Source organism: Neovison vison, chromosome 7 (genome assembly GCF_020171115.1).
Source record: "Neovison vison isolate M4711 chromosome 7, ASM_NN_V1, whole genome shotgun sequence".
In the NCBI taxonomy this organism is placed as follows: domain Eukaryota; kingdom Metazoa; phylum Chordata; class Mammalia; order Carnivora; family Mustelidae; genus Neogale; species Neogale vison.
The window spans coordinates 149,797,750-149,806,260 of record NC_058097.1 but is presented as its reverse complement, the minus strand read 5'-3'; the positions used below and the strand labels follow the sequence as shown (position 1 = coordinate 149,806,260).

The following is an 8,511-nucleotide window of genomic DNA, read 5'->3' as shown; positions in this document are numbered from 1 at the left end:
GGAGGTATGGAAAGGGACAGCCCGTGGGAGTCATCTTGCTGCAGATGGCTGTCAGGCTGGGGCTACAGGAGAACCAGCTCACTCTCTTGTTCTTGCTGCTCCTGTTGTAGCCAGAATTAGCCTGAGGTGCTGCTGTCCCCTGAGGCCACAGCTGCCACTGCCCCCACTCCCAGACTCCTGCCCAACTCTGCCAGGGCTTCCCAAGGCTGGGGCCATGGTAGGATGCCAGGGTGAGGTCACCATCTTTGTCTGTAGGCAGAGGCCTTTCTCCTGTGTAGAAGCCATGGGCAGGGGCCTGGCCCAGCAGCAGCTCCGAAAACTCCTGCCCGGAGAAGCTAGGCAGATGGGCCTTGAGATTTGCTGTCTCCTTGCCTTTTGACTCTCCAGGGCACGGTCTTTTTTCTCTGAGGCTTCTGAGGTGTGCAGGAAAGGGAGGGCACCTCTTAGGGCCTAGGAGACAAAGCTTTACCTGCTCTAGGGGAGAAGAGGAAAGGAGGCAGGCTGCACATAAATAAGAGAAATGGGGATGGCAGTGGGGCCCTGCCTGCACGGCCCCATATAAATAACCAGGAGGAATTTTCTGGAATTTTGGCAACCAAAGGCTGCCAAAGTCTAGAACAGATGTCTATTGTAGGGGACTAGCACTTTTAAGGAAACATTCCCTTGGGCTGCCAGAGTCCACTTGGTGTTCCTATTTGTCAGCTGTTAGCTGCATCTCAGGGTTTCGTTTCTCAAACTTGGCTGTCTCCTCAGCCAACCAACCCCACTTCACCCAGCACTTGGATGACACACCAAGATGATGAGACAGCAAGAGCCAGTGCTTGGGTGGATGGAGTAGGAGGTGGGCCCTCCTACTCTCTCGACTCTCTGGCCTCCTTTCCCAGGGGAAGGTTGGATTGTGGACTCTAAAGGCCATGTTGCTGTAGAAACTGAGGCTGGGTCTGGGCTTCCCAGGCCAGGTAAGAGAGACCCCCCCCACCATGGTGCTGGGCTCTGGGGTAGTAAGAACAGTTCCCCTCCAGCACCACCCCCTCATTATCTGTTTGCTGGAAGGTGAAACTAGAACTCTGGCCTAAATTTCTTCACCTGTCCCATGTGGCCAGCTCCCAAAAGGATGGGATTAGTTGCTGAGGGATCAGGTAGAGGTATAGCCAATGTCCTTGGCCTTCAGGGCCCGCACCCTCAGCTGGAAGTTTTCCTGGCTTGTCTCCTCCTAGGTATGCCCCCTCTGAATCTTGGCAGCCCTGGGAGCTGGAGGACAAGCTGGGGCACTGGGCTGAGGGGAGTTCTGAGTTTGACTTCTCCTAACTCCACCCATTGCGCCAAGGACCAGACAAATGAGGATGAGGGCCCAGATCTCCATCTCCCCGCCTGCTCCTGGCCCTCAGTCCTACCACTGTGACCTGGAGCTGAGTCCCTGGAGAAAATCCCTTTCCTGCCCTAGCGAAACTGTTGACACAACCCGACAAAGTCTGTGGCCAAAGATGCCTTTGGCTTCCACATGTGACTAGAGCCTTCCACTGCACAAGGGAGGAAGAATGAGTTCCCTGTCAGGTGAGGACAGGTGGGGATACTGGGGGGCATGCTGCAGAGGCACAGGGCACGGGGTGCCAGAAAGGGCTGGGGTGCTTAGGAGTCCTGAACTGTAATTACAGCTCCGGTGTGGGCCAGGTCAGTCAGCTTCGAGGGGGTTCCAGTTGAGGAGGTTGAACATTTAGAGGCTGGTAGAGCGTGGATGGTCCGGGTCAGGCCCTGGGAGGGAATGGTGGCCACAATGACAAGGAAGAGATGCAGGATAGAAACTGACAGCATGTGACTATTTGGATGGGGACCACCTGACCTCCCATGACAGTCATTCTGTGACTGTAAACCTATAAGCACTTCCCTTGGTTTCCCACCTGACAAATTTACCTGTGTTTAAGTAAACACAGACACTGCCGCCTCCAGGGTGGGCAGAATGTGGGACTCAGTGCCTGGGCTGTGGAGCCAGACCAAGTGTGAACTCCAACTCTGAACCTTGAGCTCCAAGCTCTGTGACCTGGGCCAAGGTACTTACTCTCCTTGGCTGCCCCCTCTCCACAGGCTCACCAACCACTGGGCTGTGAGGATTAGGAGAGTTACTAAACATAAAGCACAGTGCTGGCCCCATGGGAGGCCCTCAGCAGATGGCAGCCCTCATCATTCACGACCACCTCCCCCCCAGTTCCCGTATCACCCACCTTAGTCCAGGTGCTGATGGCTACTTCCCAGGCCCCTCAGCTGAATCCCAGGGAAGGCCTGCTAAGCCTGTGGGGAGATGCACCACAGGTGTTATCTGACTGGTGAAAACAAGTTCAGAATGAGCTTGGGAAGAAACCCAGGGGATTCACTAGCCTAAGAGATGAGCTGTGTCTCCCTGCCCCAAAAACCACCAGTCTGGTCACCCTGGACTTTTTTTTTTTTGGAAACTTTTTTTTTTTTTTAATAGTTATTGAATGTTCTACAGCTTACAGTAAATATCATAGTTACAAATTCTTGGCTTCAATCTTTCAGAGTGATCACTATCTGATCTTCAAAACAAAACGAAACAAAAACCCAAAAGAATCCAAAACAACAAAACAAAACCAGATTTACACTTCACACACACAAAGCAAGGCCATGGGGCTTTCCAATCTTTACACTCCAGGCTGTGTTTTGTTCTTTGATCAAACTACTTGGAAGACACCGGTCAAAGGTTTATTATTATTTTAAATGTTTTTCTTTTTTAAAATGTGAGTTCCAATAAAATTTAAAAATTAGATTCCAACCTGTAGATTAAAATGAATTAAAAAATACAAAATCATATACAATGCTCTTACAGGGATGTTAACATGCCACGAGAACAGGCTTCTCTGTCATGTGATATGAAATAGGGATGAAATAGTCAGGAGATGGGACAGACCCTTGGGCCTTTAAAGATCATTATAGACAACTTCCAAGTTGCTAGAGGCCTGGCCTTACCTCCCCTTGGGTAAGGAGGAGGAGCTGGAGTCCCCCCCAGAGCCATATGATCTGGCTGGCTCGAGAAGGTGGTCTGTGGGCATTCCCACTCTTTCCCTGCCTCACAGGCATGAGGAAGAAGGCTAGAACCTCATGATGCTGGTCTTGCTGGGGTCAGGCCCAAAGTTTCACCCATTTGACTCCTAAGGGCTGGTACTTATCTGCAAAGCTGTTCTAACTGTTCTCTTCAGGAAAGAGAGTACCCACTTCACCAGGAGCTGGGATGGGTACCGGGCCTCAACCACCATAACACGAATGCCCAGGGACTGTGGATACAGCCTCGGAAAACAAAGGTTCTTTTTTCCCTTTCTGGCTTTGTGGCAGCCAGTCCCAACCCCTGTGTTCCTCCCTTGGCCACTGGACTGGACTCAAAAGCATGCAAGATATAAAATAACCATTGGAAAAACTGAGGGAACGGGGCCCAAGTCTGGCTCAGGCAAATTTGGCTACGGAATGTTGAAGCTGGCCTGCCAGGCAGGAATTTTGAAGGCTGGGTCCTGGAACCATGTAATATTTAACTTCAGGAACAAGTTTTCTAGGAGACAGGAACACAGGTGAAGGACCACAGTCTGCCTGGCATGCCCATGGGAGCCTGAACTCAAGACGCTCAGGTACGGAATCGATGGTTAGCCTGGCTGGGTTTCCCTGCTGTGATCTTGCTTTTGGGAGGGGCCTGGATTCCCCTGGGGCTGTGCACCTGCACTGAGATGGTCTCCTACCTGCCCGCTCCACTGCCTGACCTGTCCCTCTCTGAAGCTTGGCAAGCAGATGGGACTGCATACTCTGTAGGGACATGGTAGAATACAGGATGGAAAAGCAGAGCTTCCATGTATCTTTACTCAGCTGCAACGGTGACCTCTAAGTGATTAATCCAGCCACAGTGCTATAACTAAAACCACACAAAGATTAAGACCCATGCCCTCCGGGCCTTCCTTCTCTGCCCATGGAGCAGAGCTAAGGATTCTGATATGTGGGGCCCCAGGCTTGGTGACCAAGGGGCCTGCCCTACTTTTATGTTCCATGTGATTCATTTCTGAATGCCACTCAGAACAAAGGATGCGCCCCCCCCCCCGCTCTCTGGGAGTAGTAAATCTCAAACTTGGAACAATTTGGGTGGCCAGGGGTAAGAGCTAAGATAGAGTAAGAACTCTTTGGTCCTGGTTCTCATTTGTGGGAAAAGCAAGCCCAGGAACTGAAGTCCGACGTGCTTTTGGCCATTTAGGGCTACACCAGGTCCTCTGGGAGTGCCAACTCACTGCATGTGGACAGTGGGCAGGCCTTCCAGGGTCAGAAAGCATGGGTGTACAGGGTCTTTCAATGGACAGGTACCTGGAGCTACTCTTGAATGTGGCTTCAGTCCTAGGCATTATGACCCCAAAGTGTTTTGTTCAAGTTAGGCCTTTTGTTGCCAATTTTCATCCTCCTGGTGCTGCCAGGGTCCTCAAGGCCTGCCCATCATAAAAATCTCAGCTGGGAGGACTGAGCTCCCCAGATCTCTAGGGAGTCTTCCTCTGTTTGGGGCAGACAGCTCAACCCTTCTTCACTGCCTGCCACCGAGACCCAGCAGGTGACAGATGCCAGCTGAAAGAGCAGAGAATTTGAAGGGTCAAATTTGGGCTCCTTCTCTTAACTGTATGACTTTTGTCAAATCTCTTAAGCCTTCCCCGCCAAGTAAGCTCTAGGCCCAACGTGGGGCTTGAACTCCTGACCCTGAGATCAAGAGTCCCATGCTCTACCAACTGAGCCAGCCAGGTGCCCCAAGTCTCCTAAGCCTTCTGAGACTTAGTCTTTCCCATGTGTAAAGTGAGGATTTGGCAATCACGTCAAAGTACTTTATACATTTAAAAAAAAAAAAAACCTATGGATAGGTGAACCCATGGGTATTGAACTTGGCCTTGTTCAATATTTAGCTAAGGAGATACACACTTTAGGGTCAGTGCCAAGAGAGAAGAGCTGTAGCAACTGTCCTGTCTGAAGAAAACATTACGTTTTTTCATAAAGTGGCAACAAGGTTATGTTCTGACCACTTGGGGGCACTCCAGACTCCAGATTCCTGGGCCCTAGGCTGTTGAGGAGAGGGAGTCAGGGAGAAGCTGGGAAAACCAAGAGGACAGTCTACTGACTGGAACCACCAGTGCCCCTAACCCCGGCCACCAAGCTTGTGGTGCTGGGGTGGGGGAGACAGCGGAGAGGCATTTGCATGCCGCTGCCACCTTTGTAGCTGTGTCTTGTGGGCACACCCCTTGTCCTCTCTGGCTTGCTGGCCTTCCTACAGTGACCCAGTCTTTCCAGCTGACCTTCTGTCCAGCTTTGCCATTGGGCCATCCAGTACTTTTAGATGCTGCCCAGCAGATGCTTATGATCTACCAGGAATGTTCCTCCTGCCCGAGGCACACTATTGCCCCTGCTCTCCTGGAATACTCCCTTTGCGATGACTCCCTAAGCTTGGCTAGGCTTGTGGATCTCCGTCAAAGCAAGCAGGGGAGGCCAGCAGAACTGGGGGTCTACTACAGATACTGAGAAAGGGGTGCTGGACTTGGGATCTTCCAGACCACGGCCTTTCTGCACCTTTTTGCCTCAGGGCCTGTCTTTGATCTGGAATTACATACTAGGGCAAAGAGGGGGTGCAGAGCACAGACGCTTCAGTCCACAAGCCTTTGTGTGGAATCTGACGAGGGAAAGCGGACAAACTGGGATTCGGGTGGCTGTGCCACTGATAAACAAGTCTCTTTGCTTTCCCAAGTCTCCGTGTCCCCATGGATCAAATGGGAGGAATACTCTATTTCACAGGGTTAAGCCAGACGAATGGATGTGAAATTGCTTTGTGAACTGTGAGGTACTAGATGTTAGTTTTTACTTACTGGTATAGAAAGAACAAAAGTAATTAGGTCATTCCTAGGTCTCCTTTTTACCTCCTCTCTGTGGTTCTAGCCAGCTCACCTAGAGGCAGCAGGGTTCAGAGAAGCCTATTAAGACACTAGCATTCTGCTCACACCAACAAGTTCCCTTTCCTTCTAGAAGCAGTTTCCTCATTTGTTCAATGGGTGCAAGAACTCCGACCCCGCCTCTTTCTCAGGGCCAGTAAAATAAATGCTGGGAAGCCCTCTGAAATCTATGGTGCACCTGACAAATACAGAGGTTTCCTATTATTATCATTAGTAGTATTTTGGCATTTTCCAAACACAAATGACATAATCTAGAACAACCTTCACCCACCCTTACAAAACCAGAGAGTAGGAGGAGGTAATTGCAGAAAATGGATTAACACTGGAAAACTGTTGTTTTAAAATGAAACCCCATCAGCACCCTAGAACAGACCATTTAGAATAGCTAGGTTTCTCCTTACTGGTCCTGCAGTTTCCTGGAAGGCCAAGAACGTAGGTCCCCCAATTCCTGGCTCTCAGTTGGATGCTGATGGGCTCTGCCCACCTGGGAATGGCCAGACAGCCTCTGAGGTCCTTCTGGCTCAAGTTTCCTGAATTTTTTCCTCCTTTAAGGGAGACATGGGAGGTACAGGTAGGAGTATGTCCAAGTATGCATGAATTTAAAATGGAAAGGGTTATTCAGAAGTCCCAAATGCTATCAATGATCCCATTTTGTACAATAAAATGTTCCTGCACCCCTCCATCCCCAAAGGGGCTGCTGGCCCAGCCAGAAGCTGGGTACAGGGGACAGTTCTGGGACAGTGGGCTCCAGGCTGAGACTAGCCATGATTCCTGACTCAGAAGTTCCTCTTCTCCCATGAGAGCCCCCGTTTCCTGGGTCTCATCCTTGTCCTCCTCTCTTCTCAGGATGAGGGGCTACTGTCCTAAAAGCATAGATTCTCCTTTTCAGCCAGCCCACTTGCTCCTTCTAGGACTGGAGTCCGGTATAGAATGAAAGTTCCAGATGTCTTCCCAGAATTTCCGAATGCTATTTCCTCATTTGCAATTTCTGTTCCTGCCATCTGCCCCCATGTAACCTCTGCCCAGTCTTCATCCCCCTCCTTTGGAATTCATGGAGGAAAAGAGCAGAAACCAAAGCCCAGAGACTGTTCCAGAGTTCACCAGGTGTGGGTGCTGCTGACTTAATTTTTTACAAAACGAAGCTAATCCATCCCTAGGTAAATTTTTGTGGGTAACATGCCCCTAGGTAGGAAGGCTGCATTTAATGCTAATTTACTGCAAGATCTAGGGAAGTCCTTTCATCTTCTCTGGGCCTCAGCTTCCTCATCAATCAAACAGGGGAATGGATGAGATGATTGCTAAGGTCCCTTCAGTTCCATGAGTCTATGAAATGTTTATTGCTATTGCTTTTCCTTCACTATCCTGACCTTCAGAGCTGCCAGCACCCACCTGGAATGTGGTTCCTTCACTTTGGCCGTGAATGGCACAAGGTAACCAAGAGCCCTATGGACAGACTGGTGAGCCCTGGCACTGGGAAGGGCAGAGAGTAGGGAGAGAAGTGCCACAGGTTCCCACTCTAATCAGGAGGAAGCATCTTATCAGAGTGGGTCCACGCGGGCTCAGGGGCCAAGGTCTGGATTACATAGGGCACCTGGCCTTCCAAGGCTTTGGGAGGCTGAGATACCATCACCCTGCAGCTGCTTGGCAGGTCTGAGGTCAAAATTACCTTTTGAGGAAGTGCCAGGTCAGTTAACAACACTGTGCAAATCAGAGGGTCCAGGCCCAGACAATTTGGCCAGAGACCTTACAAACCAAAGCCAGCAGGCAAGCACCTCTCTTCCCTCTTTCCCTCCCACAGTGCCCCCCCACCCTCCCTCAAGTTCTCCCAAAGAAAGAATCTTGTTTTCCCAGGTTCTCACCTGGGGTATTAAGCTGCTATGAACACTCCTACCTAATCAGGTGGTTCTGTTCTTGGTCTGTTGCGATGGTTCTCAGAAGACTTTCCTTTGCATTAGGACATGGCCATGTCCTCAAATAATCTTGCTTAGGAAAAATAAATGATGCCCCAGAGATGTAACTTGCTCAACAGCTGAGTTTCTACCCTGGACCACATGTGTTATGCTCGTCAAAGGAAATCACACCTTCAGCTGAACCATTGCAATAAACCCCACTCTCTGCCTGCCACTAGACTGGGGTCCCCAGGGACCAGATGCTTGGGGAAGGAGAGAAGAGCAAAGAGGATGTGCCTGGTCAAGAGGAGGGGATAGAGCTGGAAGGGTAGCGGCTAAGAAGAGGACAGTGGGGAGAGGCAGGAGATTAGAAAAAGCAGCTTTTACAAAAACCAAAAATAAAACCAAAACTGTTAAAGATGCATAAAGTGACCCTTGCACTTCCGTTGTCTCTTCTTGCAAATAGAGGTGGTGCTGCTAGGGGACTGCTCCAGCACCTGTGTAAGACTTGAGTAGTTGCATACAATGTGTGACTCCAGATCTGAGGAAGGAAGGGGAGAGCCATTAGTGACAATGATATTCCTGAAGCCACTTCAGGAAGCCGCTGGATCCCATCCTGTGCCCTACAAGGAGCCCTTTGTGCCTTCCTGGTGGAGCTG

At 50.4% G+C, this 8,511-nt stretch overlaps 1 protein-coding gene across 5 annotated transcripts in view; it reads right to left on the bottom strand.

Annotated features, from left to right (window-relative positions):
* Positions 1-2,430: 2,430 nt before the first annotated feature.
* Positions 2,431-8,511, bottom strand: part of FAM168A (family with sequence similarity 168 member A) — a 199,058-nt gene continuing 192,977 nt past the window's right edge. For all 5 annotated transcript variants that reach the window (XM_044258577.1, XM_044258578.1, XM_044258576.1 and 2 more), the window contains one exon: positions 2,431-8,393. The gene's annotated coding sequence lies outside the window, so the exon portion shown is untranslated. The remainder of the gene's footprint in view (positions 8,394-8,511) is intronic.